Raw genomic sequence first — 16991 nt, 5'->3', positions numbered from 1 at the left:
CTGAACACCTTCTTTCTCCTTCAGATAGGGCACATGGCTACTCATTTCCATCTTGATCCTCGGTATCAAGCTCTGTAAACTCACAGGGAACCCATCAAATATTTGGGCAGCTTATATAAATTAAAATCTTCCAGCAAGCTCTGGGACATAGTAGGAAGCAGGAAAGTCTAAATTCAGAGCTGCTTGGAAGGAGGTTTGTGCAAGTGTGGAAGGGTGCAGTTCCCCATGGCTGAACGAGGTCCCTGGTTGTTTTTTTTTTTTTTGGTTCTTCCGGATTTAGCAAACCAGCACAGGACTCCGTGGATTTCATAGTTTGTGCCTTACACGGAAGTTCACAGGTACAAGCTACTAGAACAACAATATTGTTAACTTCTGATTCAATATTTTAGTCCGGTAATGAATAAATGTCAATATACAAAACTGAAAATAAATAAGTGTCACAAAAGATAAATAAGGACATGGAATCTAGTATTAACTGATTTGACATAGGGAAAAAGTTCTTCTACCTAGATCATGTGACTTTGGGTATATTATTTTACTTCTTTTTTTTTTTTAAGATTTTATTTATTCATTTGACAGACAGAGATCTCAAGTAGGCAGAGAGGCAGGCAGAGAGAGAGAAAGAGGAGGAAGCAGGCTCTCTGCCAAGCAGAGAGCCCGATGCGGGGCTTGATCCCAGGACTCTGAGATCATGACCTGCGCCTAAGGCAGAGGCTTTAACCCACTGAGCCACCCAGGCGCCCCTATTATTTGACTTCTTTTGGCCTCATTTGTATAAGAAATTGGAGCAAAGCAGTGCTTTTAAAAATATTATTGGCTGTGAAACTCTTCAATCAAGGAAGAGCCGACCGGGAAGACGGATCTATAAAACCTACAAAACTAGATCCTTTCCGCTTGTGACTTCCTTTTTTGTTTATACTCTTCCACCCACATTCACCTTGTGGGGAATTTTTTAATGAAACCTGTTTGGAAAACTCTTGGACTACAGAAATTTAAAGCAACTATTAAGGTTCTAAAATTTTGTGAAATTTAGTTTTTGGTTGTTTAGAGTTATAAATGGTACTCAGTAACAATTGGAACAAGAATTACAATAAACTGAAGAGCCATAGCATTTTGTAATCTAGATATCTATTTAAATCTCTATGTGAAAACACTCTTTTAAATTTTGGGAATTTGGGGTTCAACCTGCACTCAAACTACTACTTTTTTTTTTTCCTTAAGATTTTATTTATTTATTTGAGATAGAGTGAGAGTGAGAGAGAGAGAGTGCAAGCAGGGAGAGAGGCAGAGGCAGAGGGAGAAGGAGACTCCCCACTGAGCAGAGAGCCTGATGCGGGACTCCATCTCAGGACTCCGCGATCATGATCTGAGCCGAAGGCAGGCACTTAACTGACTGAGCCACTCAGGCGCCCCTCAAACTATTTCCTGTTAGAAGTCTTACCAAATCATTGGAAGCTCTACTATACTATGTAGCATTAGACTCTGCATATGAAAACCAGCTGGGTTACAAGGTACAAATTGGTTCTTTCAATAGTATATACTGGAACAGACAGTGTTAGAAAAGAGAAATAAGTTATATAATTGTAATAAAATATCTTAAGTGCTTTAAAAATGAAAGAAGCTGCCTAGGCTGGCAAACAGGAGGACAGGAGATGACTCAAGCTATAGGCAAGAATATGTTTAACAAGGATGGATATTTAAGCTCGTGTTTTTCTCACTGAAGCCTCTGATACACTTATCCTAAATATAGACAAGGTATTTGTTTTTATGGTTATCAGGAAGGGTGAAGACATAATCATTGTGCAATACTGTTCTACCTCTAAACCTATTCCTCCATGAAGCCCCTAGGTAAGCCTGTTACTTATAAATACTTGATAGTTTTCCCTTTAAAGAAGCATTTGTGATTATACAAAATACCATCTTCACTTTGAGCACTGAGATGTGATATAATCTTCTCCTTGTTCATACAAAGGTAACCTATCAGCTCTGGGAATATGGAAAATATGGACATGGTAACATAATCATTTAACTGATGGGTGTGAAGCAAACTTAACATCCACAGAAACAGTGTTGGAAACAAGGAAATAAGACATTCTATTTCAGACTCTTGATGCAGTAATTTCTATATATATAACAATGCCTGATAGAATAACCAGCCTAATATTTCCGCAAGAACTCTTCAAAAACAGCATGATACAGAGGCATGTGGGTAGCACAATTAGTTCTGACTTTTGACCAGTGGTGAGCTCAGGGTCGTGAGTTTGAGCCCCACGTCAGTGCCAAGCTAAGCTCAGAGTCAGCTTAAGATTCTCTCTCCTTCTCCCACTGCCCCAGCCCCTCCCCGATAGATAAATAAATAAATAAATACAGCATGATATAATCAAACCTGTTGTTTAAAATACAAGAATAACTGCTATGCCAAAGTTATGAACTCGATGCGCATTTCTTGCTAAGAAGTATTCATGTAACAAATGTTCAGCTTTGGCTTTATTTAGTCTATTTTTCTAACAGTTTGAACACTTTTAACAATCTCCCTTTATTAAATCCCCTGTGTTGCCTTGCAGTTTACCAACCCTTTTTTTTAAAAATGACAGATGTTTTATGAGTCTATTTTCCTGTACCTAGTGTATTTAAACAGTGCTTTTTTTTAAAAAACAAACTAGAACCGCTGACTAAAATAAAAACAATATTTTGTTAGAATGCTTTGTATTTATACACTTACAGATTAGACCTTTTGGCAAACTGATAAAACCTATGGATGGACCCTTTCTTAGAAATGTACAAACGGGGGCACCTGGGTGGCTCAGTGGATTAAGCCTCCGCCTTCGGCTCAGGTCATGATCTCAGGGTTCTAGAATCAAGCCCCGCATTGGGCTCTCTGCTTGGCGGGGAGCCTGCTTCCCCCTCTCTCTCTGCCTGCCTGTCTGCCTACTTGTGATCTCTCTCTCTAGCAAATAAATAAATAAAGTCTTAAAAAAAAAAAAAAGAAATGTATAAATGCACAAGACCCTCAAAATTTTGCATATAATTTTAAGGTGTTCACGTATCCTAGGTTAAAGAAAACTAGAGTACATTTAATTTTTGATGTAACATTTTGCACATTTCTATTGCTGTATTATTGCCCATTTGCATTGTTTAACTATTAAGAAGAGTGTTAGCGTTTGTATAAATCCTATGAAACTTACTTTAATAATTTTATTTCTTATGAAGTGAATTTTCAATCATTCTAATAATTATCTTGTCTGTATAATATGCCTGTTGACCTATGTCTGTTCACTGTCTTAAACTGTTCCAGAAGAAAGATTAAATAGATTGTCTGTAAGTGCAAGTATTTATCTAACATCATGTGGTATAAATTAATCATAAAGATTTTCCTTGTGCATATTTATGACACTGAGGTATGAAATCATAACTATTTCTCTGTCACTTCATCAGACCAATTGGAGTGTCTCAAGTGTTTATCTATCCTAGAAAACATCTTGCTTCTACAGGTCATTTTGTTTTCATTGTCATCTATGGTAGGGCTAAGAGATAGGGCTGCCTAGTTAATTATTTGCAGATGAAATTAACTATGTGAAAATACACCAGAGTTATTCTCGTTATGACCCAAGGTTCTAAACAGTTTAAACAACTACAAGGCAAGAGCAGATGGTACCTTCATTTCTTTGAAGTAATAAACATAAAGAAAGGTACTCCTAAGGAATATAGTCCCCCAGAAAGTGAACCGTGTGCATTGTCAGCATTGGGAAGAAGCCCAGTTCCCAAAACATTTTAAAAGTGGAAGATTGCTATGAATTGAACCATACTGACACCTTCAATCTATTTGTAATAAATAACTGAAATGCATTTGTCATTAAGAACCTGGGGGAAAGTGCAGAGAGAAGGAATTACAACATGCCCATCTGTTTCTCGGTTAACTAAATTTTCTTAAGAATAATCTTCCTAAATGGATGCAGATATAAAAGGGAGATACTGTAAAGGTGTTGGGTACTTTAATGGCCTTTAGAACATACTGAGACTAAATTAAGAAAGCAGTCTTTTTCATTTTCCACACTTTGATCCTTGGTTAGCGTTGTTTTCAGCAAGAAGGAATGATAATCCTGTGTTCTATTACTCTTTTAACCTCAAATGTGAGGCCCCATGGCAAAAAATAATGCAGAAGTAATGTGAGAGTTACTGCTTCTTTCTTTGCTATCTGCTTTTGATTATATATTAAAATGAATGTCTAAGAATATTTCAACAAAGCAATATTAAACAAATGAGCAAATTTCCCCATTAGTGAGAAGGCAGTCATTTGTATTATTTTGGGGAAGTTTAATTTTTTTCAGGTCACTGAAATTGAAAACAGTAGGAATGAGAAAAACTTATCTCTGACCAATCTGTACTCATATTAATGGCAGTTAAACCTACCCACTTGCTGGTTTAGGGATAAGAACTTTGGTTTTTTTGTTTGTTTTTGGTGTTCTATTTGCTGCCTCTTTCTCTTTTCATATTTTCTGTCTTTGCATTACTTAATAAGAACTTTGTTATTTCCATTATTATCCAAGCCACAAAGCTAAGTTACCGAATTAAATAAATTTTCTGTAAGGTTATTATAAGAACAAAGTGTTGACCACCTATAACTGTAACCAACCCAGAAGAACCCTCCGTTCATGCCTGTTCTTTTTTTTCTTCTTGTCTTGCATCCTCTGGCCAGATGCATTACTAAATGTCTGCACGTCTACTAATAATTCTGTTCAAATTAAATCTGGGATATGCTGCTCTCAGGAAGGTTGGGGATCTCAATCACTCTTCAGCATTCTAAGACCTCTCTGGGCATATAAGATTCTCTTCAACACCACGGTTTTTTCTTCTGGGCTTTGGTTCTGCTGGTTTGGGCCTATAAACTTTGTCCTCTTGGGCTAAATCTGGCATCTGGTATACATATGGAAGAGATAGAAATGACTCTGGGGATATGATCCACCATATACCCTATGTGAGTGGTACCCCCTGGAGCTGTGCTCTTGAGTTGTTCTGTGCACCAGCTGAACAGCTGTGTGCTTAGTCCTGAAATCTACTTGGTCAAAGGACCAAGAGTCCCAGTCTAATTGCTGACATTTTTAATTAAATGTGTATTTGAATGCCTATCCATTGGTGGTACCCATATATGGTGTAAAGTAGAGGGGCGTCAGAAACTCTTCTGGAGCATGTTAAGGGACCTGATATGCACGATAAATAGAAAAATCCATGATTCCAATAAGAAGCATCATTAGATTCCATATTTCTAGGGAGGAACGTTGTAAATGTTCCTGTGCAATATGTTTATGTTTTAAAGTTTAGATGCCTGTTTTCTATGAAGAAGACTATTATGGAAACAAGCATGGTAAATTGCTATTTATTCCTCATAGCGAAACATGTTGGAAGAGCACGGGACTAAGATTATGAATGCAATTTCAAGAAATCATGCAGCAGCAAATGAAATATTCCTCAACAAATTGGGAAATCGGATTGACTATATCATAAAATACGGTAGTTTTGTGGCAGCTTGAAGATTTTAAAATGTGCTGTTTTTACACTTTGCTAATTATGCTTTGATATGCTTATAATTTGTTTCTGACATGTGGGCACTCAGAGTTATTGAAATTTAAAGTTGTTGCAAATGTGTGTTTCTGAGAGTATATCACCAGACAGAGCTAGGCTGGGCTGAGCAGGGTGGGGAACAGCTTTTCCTGAGGAGTTACTTAGGATTTTACAGGCTGGAGTTATGACCCTACTGTGAAATTTCATGCATACATTCATGAAAGAAAAAAAAAATGTTAACATTCAAAGTCCTCTCAAGTAGCTAATGAACAAAATGTATTTCCGAAAAATAGCTTTTTGGAGAAGAATCTCTACCTTTTAACACAAATCTGAGGCATTCCATTGAACCTCTGAATATCCAGATAGGCAAAGGGAACAGTCCTTGGATAAACCTGACTACAAAGCTATCATGTCCCACAGCTCCAGTCAGGTAACGAATACATTAGGAAATGAAAAGCTCACATAGGTGTTCAGGTTTTCCATGGTAGAATTATCAGAGAAAGCAATTTAAAATCTAGTAATTATGTTCTCTCGGAGTTATCAAACAAGTGGGGACTAGTCCAAGTTCCAGGATGGACTAGTGAGTTCATCTAACTTAGTACCTTGTCTTCACAGAGAATCAGGGCTGTCATTACTCACAGACGTGTTTCTCTTCTTTGTATAACAGCCTTTTTGGAAGAAGATTCTAGAATTCTACATAATTTATCAAAGCAACACTGCAAGTCTACTTAGAAATATCACACAAACTAATTGCAGAAAATCCTGAAAACACATGTAAACTAAGATAGAAAAAATTAAATATGAAGCACCCATCAATCTCTACGCAGAGATAAATATTGTTAAGATATCTTGTGTAATGTTTTATACTCTGTAGTTTTTGTATCTCTTTTTTCCCATTTAGCAATACATTGCGAACACTTCTGTGATTTTAAATATTCTTCTGTTATGTTGAGGTGTTGAGGGGGCAATATGGAGCACGTCTCTTCCTTGTCCAATTTCTGAAAATGGCGGCATAAGACAAAATATTGGCAGAAAAGGACCAAAATTTCATCTTTAATATTGATATAGATGAGTTTGGGAGATGTAGTTTATAAGAAGGGTGCATTTTAATACTGACCCCAAATCTAAACAGCATACCCACCGTCTCCAATACTCCTATCTAGATAATTTTACTAAGAGTAAGCTGCCGCTTATGTTACCTGCAGGAAAGTTCACACCCAAGAGGAAATGGTAGGGTCCTCATACCCTTTCCCTGTGCCCAAATTCACAAATCAGATTCAGTCATTTCTCCATGACGAGATGTGACAAGATGTAGAGAAGGCAGGAGTGTCCGCTAATTAAATTACCTGGAAGGAAACAGAACCAAGAATGGAAATTACCCTGATACCTCCACAAAAATATAGCACTGCTTTTAATGGCTGTGTAGTATTTTGGTATGCAAATATAAGGTCGGTGTCTAAATTAATCCTTTCTTGTGGAATACTTCAGCTGTTTCCAAACATTCATGACTAAAGACAGTATTCTGATCTGTATCTTCATATGTATATTTTTACATTTCTTCATTATTTCATGAAGATTAATTACTAGACACTGATTGCTAAATATTCACAATTCTCCTTCCAGAGTGGCAGCCAACATGCAAATGCCCATAACTATTTAAAATAACCCACTTATGAGACATTTTTAGATTCCTAGTAACCTCTGTACTGCACTATAGTCATTCTTAATCTTAATCAAATAGTTAATATAACTATTTGATAGTTATCAAATAGTTAATATACTATTCTTTAAATAGTTAATATACTACATTTATTTGCTAAAATTTTCATTATATAAAACAATATATAGTAATGAGTCTTGCAAGATGTGAAATAGCATATAAAGATTCCAATTCAAAACTGACTCAGAGAAATTGTTACATTTTCTTTTAAGTGCAATATGTTCAGTTTCCTTTTTTCTTTTTTTTAAAAGATTTATTTATTTATCAGAGAGAGAGGGAGAGAGAGCGAGCACAGGCAGACAGAGAGGCAGGCAGAGGCAGAGGGAGAAGCAGGTTCCCTGCCAAGCAAGGAGCCTGATGTAGGACTTGATCCCAGGACACTGAAATCATGACCTGAGCCGAAGGCAGCTTCTTAACCAACTGAGCCACCCAGGCGTCCCATATGTTCAGTTTTCAACCTGAGTGCTAAAGGTGCTTATTTACATGTTGTCACTTCTAAAATTCTCAAACTAAGTTGTTTTTTGTTTTTTTTTTTCTGAAATAGATCTGGAACCTATAAGAAACCAAACTTTTCAGTAAGATTGATTTTATAAACAGCCCGTGCTAATTTTTAGCTATGAATTAAAATATACAATGTTGTACTCCATTTAAAGTTTTTAGCTGTCTATAACTTTCTTTTAATGCCTCGAACACCAGTGTTTAGTTCTTCTTATCTGAGAATTTCTCCCAAGAACTAAAGTCAATTTCAACATATGAAATCCGGGCGATGTATTACACCACCATCAGAAAATACTGTGATCTCTTCACCTGGTCCTTGAACTTTGAGGTGATATAGCTTGTGGGAAGAGTATTTTCACTTTCTAATCCTTTGTGGGAAAATCTTATTTATGGCTTCCATCAACCAGAATGCTCTGGTTCTATTTCCTTTCACATCAGAAATAAATATTTCTCAAAGCATTGCCTATCATTGAGTTGAGTCCCCTTTGGCTACCGTGGAAAATAATGTCGCCATATCTATTATACGTGATCCAGCATGACCTTCCTGCATTAATGCACGGCCTCATTACAAACGCTAAGCATTTTGTTTCCTCTTTAATTCTCAGTGGGGCACAAATATATTAACCCGTGACATTTTTCGTAATAGAGATGAGAGAATGAAAGCAATGCGTTGAACCTTACATTAGTGTTCCGTGCGCCGTTTGGCTTCCGAAAGGCAAGTCATTATTTTGTAGTAGTCTGTTGTTGTTAGTGTTGTTGGAAATTTGTCCCTAGAAAATGAAATTATGCAAATCAATACCTAAGTTCGGTACCATTGGTGTTTGTGTAACATGACCACTAATCATCCAGTTTCAGAAGAGTCTTTGAGCCCCGGGTCGGGTCCCAGCGATGGCGCTCCCCTGCGGACCAAGGGGATGTTGCTGATGTGGACGCAGCCCAGAAGCATATTCCAAGCAAGCCCACCTCAGATCAGTGAGTTTACAGATAAGGCAGAAAATAACGTAGAACGGCGTGAACACAATTTGGATACCAAACAATTCAGGAGGACAGAGGTGCAGTATCTATGATCACCTTCAGAGGTCTTGGCTTTGAAATATTGTCCCGTTTCTTTTTCCCTCTCAGTCACTAGCTGAGCTACCAGGAGGAAAGTAATACTCATCTCTCTGAGGCCTCTGGGGCTTATTCATTCTTTTAAAAGTGGGAGCTTTGGAGGAAAATCATTAGTCATTGCCTGGATTCTAAAGAGAGGAAACCCCATCCTCTACACAATGACCATTTTGCCTGTTTGCAATGAACCATTCAATGGGGATTTTTTTGTTGTTGTTTCTTTGAGCTGAATGAGGTTCTTCATCCCTTTATCTGCCCCCAGGGCTAGTGACTTGGGAGCTTGCTGAATAAAAGAAAAGAAACAGAAAAGAGGGCGGGGAGAGTGTGGTATTTTCACCAGCCTCCTAATTACAATGATTTGTGAGTTACTAAACAGAAGCAGTATCAAATATGTGTGCCACATGAATCAGTATATTAGTTTGGAGGTATATTGGACTCTGTGTAGATGAACTTGGGTCTTCTAAGGGATGGCTATGCTCCAGTGGTTTCCCATTCAGCATGAAGTATAATGACTCTCCCTCACGGTGGTTACAGAGCTCTGTGTAATCGGGCCCCTTGCCTCATATGCCAGCGTTCCAGTCACACCACCTTTTCTGCCCCTGGAACACACCAACTTGGGTCTTTTCGGAAACCGCTTCCCCCTTTGAAATTTGCATGTGGGGAAGAAAAATAAGAAGAAATTTGCATGTGTCGATCCATGCTGTGGGGTCGCAAACACAGTTCCTCCATTCCTTCCGCAGGCAGGAAAAGCCTCCCCTGACCCATCCCCATGGAAGTGTTCCTCTCCCAGATACTCTATCATCATACCCGGTCTTCGTTTCCTTAGAGGACCTTTGCTTATCAGAAATGATCTTCTTCTTGTTGTTGTTTCACTTTATTTTGTTTTGTTTTGTTTCTGTGTGTACTTGTTCATTGTCTCCCTAAGGACTATGTAAGCTCAGAGTGAGATCCTACCCGCCCCCCCCAAACCAGCTCCTGGAAGAGTGTTTGGCGTGTAGTTGGGCCTCGGCGCAGAACTGCTGAATGAAATAGTCCTCGCTTAATCTGTACAACAGCATAATTGTATCATCCAGATCTCATCCACTATTGGAAGACTACCCCTGACACATTCAAGAGACCTAGGACGAATAATCCCTCTGTCCGTAAGCACACCAACACCAACACGTCCGATCTAAGATTGAGGTGACATCCTGAGATTCAGGGTCGAATCCCTTCCTTATTTTTATTTATTGATTCATTCATTCATTCCTGCAAGATTTTATTTATTTATTTATACAAGATTTTATCTATTTATTTATTTATTTATTTAGGCGAGATTTTATTTATTTATTTGACAGATCACAAGTAGGCAGAGAGACAGGCAGAGAGACAGGGGGGGAAGCAGGCTCCCTGCTGAGCAGAGAGCCCAATGCGGGGCTCCATCCCAGGACCCTGGCACCATGACCTGAGCCGAAGGCAGAGGCTTTAACCCACTGACCCACCCAGGCGCCCCCCCACCTTCCTTCTTTTAACAATTTATGTTAAGTTGAGTATTTACTTATGCTAGGCTTTGGAGGCCCAGTAATGAATAAGACAGACATGTTCTTTGACTTGAGAATGCGTAGAATCCTATTAGGAGCAGAGATATAATTAAGCAAGCAAATATAATGCAGTGCGTTTTTAAAAGTTCTGTAGCCGGAGCACCCAGGGCAGTTCTGGGAGATTGGTAAAGACTTCTTGGAAGAAGTACCTGTAGTCACTTATTCATTCATTCACTTATATTTATTTATTTATTTATTTATTTAAGATATATTTATTTGAGAGAATGCATACATGGAAGGAATGTCAGAGGGAGAGAGAATCACAACCACACTCCTTGCTGAGCTGGGGAGCCCATGCAGACCTGGATCCCCGGACCCCAAGATCATGTACCTAAGCTGAAATCAAGAGTTGGACTCTTAACCAACTCAGCCACCCAGGTGCCCCTCTAATCAGACACTTTGAATAGATAAAGAAGTCAGGGAAAGACAAGGCTGAAAAAAAAAAAAAAAAAAAACATTAGAAGCATGGGAAATGAACACTACAGACACTGCAGGGAAATGAACACTGCAGATTTTTAAGTTAGGGGATGGATAGATTTGTATTTTAAAGACATCACCTAACTGCATTATTACAAACAAATTTACTGAAGTTAGACCTGAAGTAGCAAGTTAGAAGCAGTTGTATTGATCCAGGAAGGGACAGTGAGAAGAGGTGGTGTGTTCTTTTAGAAAAATTATCAGTGGGGCTTTGTTATGGATTAGATGTTGGCATTTAAAGGGAGGATAGAGCTTAAAACACACCCCAGTTTCTGATGTTGCCATCAGGTGGTGGTACTTTCCAGTCTTTGGTTCAGTAAATATTTTCTAAACAGTGACGAGAATGAGCAAATGCAAAGGTCCTGAGGCTCAGTATGTTTGAGGAACAGCAAGGTTGGCATGGCACATCAGAGGAAGCAAAAAACCAATATTTTAAGCTAAAAAAGATAACATTAGAGACTAAGCAAGAGCCTGATGATGATGAGACTTTCCTTTAGTTGCCTAACATTTCAACAATCAGCAAAGCATTCAACCACCAGGTCAATGACATCTTCATAGAGATGTTGTAGAAGTCCATAGACTATATTTCTGGAATCATTGATCTTTAAATTACTCCCACAAACTCTGTGATTCTATAATGCTGTTATTCCCAATCAAGCCCAACCTTCATGAAGCCCATTTGTGGGCATCCTGCGTTTGCATTCCTTCCTTCAAGGAGTGGTAGGTTTCTGTAGACAGACCCATCTGAGTGAGTGCAATGCCTTTGTGACTTAGACTAGCTAGATTATTATTGTCAGGTTCTCAGGCACTATCAAAATTATTTTATGATATATTAATATTAGTATTCCTTAATAATAACAATGTGAGCTTTACTGCTTAAAATAAGTGAATGAATGAATGAATGAATGAATATATAGATAGTATGTGAGTAGACCAATATGGTATTAGCTCAAAGCTAGCCTTAAGCAAAACCAAGAAGCAGGAAGAGATTTTTCTTGAAGGTTTTTCTTTCCTTCTGATGCACCTTCTTTTTTTCCCACTTTAGACAGCACTCCGAGTGTTCGAAGCCCCCAGCCCAGAGCTGACCACTCTCTCTACACATGCCCCATGCCCACCAGCACAACACAAACCTACCCATTCAGTTCCCTCTGGATATTGTCACTTTCCAACGTGAAAGCCAGCTGATCTGATAAATTTATCTGTATGGTTTTGCTAATGGAAAGGCTAGCTCACTGTCTTTACTTCTGTGTATTATATCAACAACCCATAGTTACCTTTTTCAGAAATCGCATCTTGGGTTTATTTTTTCGGGCTTACAGTTGATAGTTCAAGATATTTAGGGCAGATGGGGTCATGTGATGTCTTAAGTAAAAAGTACAAAGGTATCCATTCACAGTGACTACTAACAGAATTCACCTTTTCTAAAGACATATTTTCAGCCTTTTAATAGAACGTATAACGAACTCAAGGCAAATAGCAGGAGAAGAGAAAGAATTAGACTCTTGTGCTAAGAAACCATGACATGATCAGGATCTGGCCTGTGGATGAAACTCCAAAAGACTTTCCTGTGTCCTAGAGAGGCTCCATGACAGATTTTCTATTGGATGTTACCCAACAGTCACATCATTACTTGAACAGATCCAAGTGCTTACTTAGCCTCCTTAACCAAAAGAATGAAATAAATACATAAACAAAAATAAACATAAATAAAAAATAAAAATCCAATTAAACATTTTTATCAGTCTTCATAGAGCCTAGATGGTAAATAAGCTATGATAGTTAAATCCTATGTACATGAAATATGAACTATAACTTTATGGTATGGCATTGGTTAAACCTGTTATTCTCTTTAATGAGGAGTTGGGCTGTTGATATACTTAATTAATAAATTTTTTGTTTTTATGTGCATTCCCAAAGGCCTTAAGGCAATGAGTACATTTTTAATAAATTGCATTTGAAATAAATAAATAATAGTGGTTCGTTACACTAGGATTTTTTTCATCATAGAATCAAAGTGAATTGATATTTAACATTGTTTTAAGTCATTTAAACACGAATTTATGGGTTCTTTTTCTCCTAAAAATGCCAATACATACTATGAAATGTTCCTTTTAGAAGGCTAATTTTAGATATTCAGTTGAGAGTAACATTTAAGTAGAAAAATTTTCTGAGAGCACTTTTTTCCAAATTATTTATGTGTGAAAATCCACTACCACTTATTTATATTTGTGTCTATTGTAAGTTTTAAGCCAAAAATTCCAATATTTTTTTAATTTGTCCAATAAAAATATCCAGTGTTTATATAATACAACACATTAGAATTTTCATGAGATTAAAGATAGGTATTCGAATTACTAAAGATTAAAAAGTTAGCCCCAGTTTTTACAAAATTGTTCTTTTAGACGTCAGCAACTTTTTTATTCTCTTTCAAGATAATATGTATGCTTCTTACATCCCCACCACCTTTAGAGAAATAAGTTTTGCATAGTTCCTAGAGTAAGAATGAAGTAGATATAATGTGTATTCTAAAACATTAAGATGGGGGGGGCACCTGAGTGCCTCAGTGGGTTAGTCCTCTGCCTTCGGCTCCAGTCATGATCTCAGGATCCTGGGATCGAGCCGCACATCGGGCTCTCTGCTCAGCACAAAGCCTGCTTCCCCCCTCTCTCTGCCTGCCTCTCTGCCTACTTGTGATCTCTCTCTCTCTGTGTCAAATAAATAAATAAAATCTTAAAAAAAAAAAAGTTAAAACACTAAGATGGGCATATCTTCAGCAAATGGATTTGGTATCTGAATACCAAAGATACTTCAGTTGCTTATTAACAACATTTTAAACCATGTGATTAGTACATATTGTAAAATTATTTTTAAAATCATTTTTATGATTAAAAAACACTATAACTGTCCACTTAAGATCTATATGGTAACATTGGGTATACATTTTAAATAGACTTATCCTTTGAAATAGAATATACTCTATATTATATCCATATATAATAAAGAAGTTCCAATTCTAAATATGGGCAAAATTGGAACATGTGCTCCTTTTCTGCTTTAGCAACTATTAAGTCATTCATTGTAGGTATGTGTGCCTCTGCAGTGCTAATTTGGAATACCTTTATCATATATCCACGAAAGCCATTTATTTCCCCTTAAAAGGAGCACAGACATATAATTTCCAGTGCTTGCAAAGTTAGGTTTTGCTATAGAATTTTAGAATTCCTTATCGTAGACTTTTGACTGGATGCTCAGAGGTCTTCAAATTTGAATCCTTACAAGCAGAAAGAATCTTTTCTTACTAATACATAAAAATTACTGGAGTTAAATTCTTAAAGAATTTCTGGGAAGTGTCACCTTTCTTTTTCTAGAATTTTTGTCCACATAGATCCATGCAAGTTGGACAAAAACTGTTGACCATCACTCATAAGTCATTGATGTTTATGGAGTAATCCCTGCGTGCAGAACTGTAGGGATTGGTCAGCAAGTCATGGACTGGTCGTTGCCTACTTTATGTGGTGAGTCTGGACACAGCATGCAACTGAAGTTCGTCACTGAAGGACATTTAAATCTACCCAGAGTTTTGTAGAGTGGGGGAAGCAGAGGAAGGCTGTGGAATCAGATGGCCTGTCAGTCCTGTTCACTATCACTTTGTGTTGTAAATTCTGAATGGGGTATTTTTTCTCGCTGTGCCTCAGTTTCCTCTTATATAAAATGAAGATGGTAGTGTATATGGAAGTGGTAGTTGTGAGTTTTGAATAATTCAATTCATGGAATCGGTATTCAGTAACTATGATCATCTTTCTAGGTGCCCTTAAATATTTGGGTGAGGAATATAAAGATCTATTAAAATAGTTGAGTAAACTAGGAAAATTATTTTAAAGTAAATGAGCTAAACAGACAAAAAAGGTACTTATGGCATGATTCTCATAGACCCTTAGATTAATAGGAAGGTAGAGTTTGACTTCAATTTGCAAAGAATAAGAAAGTTTGGTCAACCATTTTTCTATAGATATTGATGAGGTCATGAAAGGTATAACCCGAAGTCTCCTTGATAAAGCTGCTTATTAGTCCTGGGACATTCTGTGGTCTTGAGGCAGCTGGGGAAGGGCTTGTCTCAGAAGGAACCCTCTGAGTCTTGTGGACCCCCTGCCCCACCCATGTCCACAGAGAACAGAGTCAGAGTGGAGGAGAGACATTCTCAGTCGGGATAAGAACAGTTGTGAGAATTAAATAAAACAGTGCAATTAAATCTCTTAGTGCTGGTGTAAGATAAACAATCCATGTTGACTGGTATAGCTACTATCTTTGTCATTTACCTTACAAATTGCAGTAGAAATCAGAACAGAAAGACACGCAAGAAAGACACTTGTCCCAGCATTCCTGAAGGACAGACAAGTGATGTCAAGTAAGATTTTCCAGAAAAGTTAAGAACTTAGTTGAATGGTGTAGAACTAGTTCAAGTCACATCATTAAGATACAGAAGCATATTCTGGGCCTGGGAGCAAAGTCTAAAGCCCCCCACCTTGCTGAGTTTTTCCTTACCCAGGACGAGAGCTCAGCAGAGCGAACAGAGGTCTGAGTGGATACATTCCCTGGAACGGAGAATGAGTTTTGACCTATGAGTCCTGTCATCCTTTCTGAGAGCCAGTGAAGTTTCAGGAGCTACTTCCCTTGTGGAGACAGGAAGGGAAGACCGCCTGGCAAGCACAGCTGGTTTTCAGGCTGGTTGTTCCCTTAGATCCCCAGGCACCCAAACTGCTCCCTATAAATGTTATCGTGTGAGCAGCCATCTTAGCCCACGGCCCATGAGTAGCGTTGGCTACATTGTGGTTATCGTATATTAATTGTTGTCTGTAAAGACCCATGATTCTGAAAGGTGGGAAACCCCTGATAGCCTTGGAAAGTCTGTTTCATTATATTGGATACTTTAGAAGAGTGATTCTAACATTAGTATTCTTATGACTCATTTTAATGTCTGCGTTTTCCCTTTGTAAATTTATTGAGATATGAATGTCTGCTTATATAGCATTTATTTTAAACTTTGTAATATCAGAATGGACCCTTGCTGCACCAGAGGAACTGCCTCTGGCTGTATTCCAGTCATCTGATTTTTTTTTTTTTCTTTCTCAGCTGCTGGACTGTCTATCGATCTGGTCACCTAAGGTGAAGAAAAAAAGCAAGCTCAACAAAAATTGTATTCAAAGCTCCTGTGATCACTTTTTCCCCTTTCGTGGCCGCAGGAGGGCAGTGGGGGAGGGGATATTTCTCCCTCTTGTGGGAGAAAATGAGAAAATCACAGCCACACACAATTTATGTAGGTCATGCTACTCCTGAAAGGAGAAAAGTCTATATCCATTTCCTATAAAAAGAAAGCAAAATTGGCCCACTCCAAAATTTAGCCTTTTGTCTATTTCAAACACACTCTCTATAACCGAAAACCAAGCTCTTGCTGTCATGTCGTACTGAACAGTAGTATTTGCACAAATGAAACAAGAAAATTATGTAAAATAGACAAGTAGTTTACAGTTCCGTGGCCAAATTTCTTGGCAAGTGAAGGCGTCATTGGCATGGGTTGCCACTGATTTTGAATAAATCAAAGTTACAAAGTGATGAGAAAAATAAAAACATTTGACAATTACCTAAAGCTATAATTACCAAATACACTATGATGAGATAGTTTTGGAAAGTGAATTTTAACCCTCATAGATTAATTTGTGTCGCTTAATATCTCACCACTCTTTCATGTAAATAGAACATTCATCAAGCGCTCACTAATAACACATTCATGACAAAAATTAGAAACATTATTCTTATGGCATTTTGGCTTTATTTTGTGAAGCACCGCCTCTGTGTATTTCTTTTTCCTTGATATAAGCTATTTTGGATAAAACAAGATTATTTTCATTCGCTTCAAGTGGGATCTTTCGCTTTCTCTCAGACAGCGGGGTTGGAGGTCATGGCAGAAGACAGTGGGGAAATATATATGTGAGTGGAAAGCACCAGAGGGGACGGCAAGGGAGACAAAGGGCAGGAAATTCGGGTGGTCAGAG

The 16991-nt window shown here is 37.8% G+C and overlaps 1 long non-coding RNA gene across 2 annotated transcripts in view; it reads left to right on the top strand.

The window, feature by feature from the left end:
• The window catches only part of LOC116581878, a 1012116-nt gene that overhangs the window by 805511 nt on the left and 189614 nt on the right, over window positions 1-16991 (top strand). The window contains exon 5 of one of the 2 annotated variants that reach the window (XR_004282280.1): window positions 16072-16228. The exons of the other annotated variant lie outside the window; for it this stretch is intronic. This is a non-coding gene — a long non-coding RNA (uncharacterized LOC116581878). Of the gene's footprint in view, window positions 1-16071; window positions 16229-16991 lie in introns of those variants that run through there. 2 annotated transcript variants of the gene reach the window in all.

The sequence above is a fragment of the Mustela erminea genome, chromosome 21 (assembly GCF_009829155.1).
Source record: "Mustela erminea isolate mMusErm1 chromosome 21, mMusErm1.Pri, whole genome shotgun sequence".
NCBI classification, from domain to species: Eukaryota; Metazoa; Chordata; class Mammalia; order Carnivora; family Mustelidae; genus Mustela; species Mustela erminea.
This window is presented reverse-complemented; position numbering and strand designations above follow the sequence as displayed.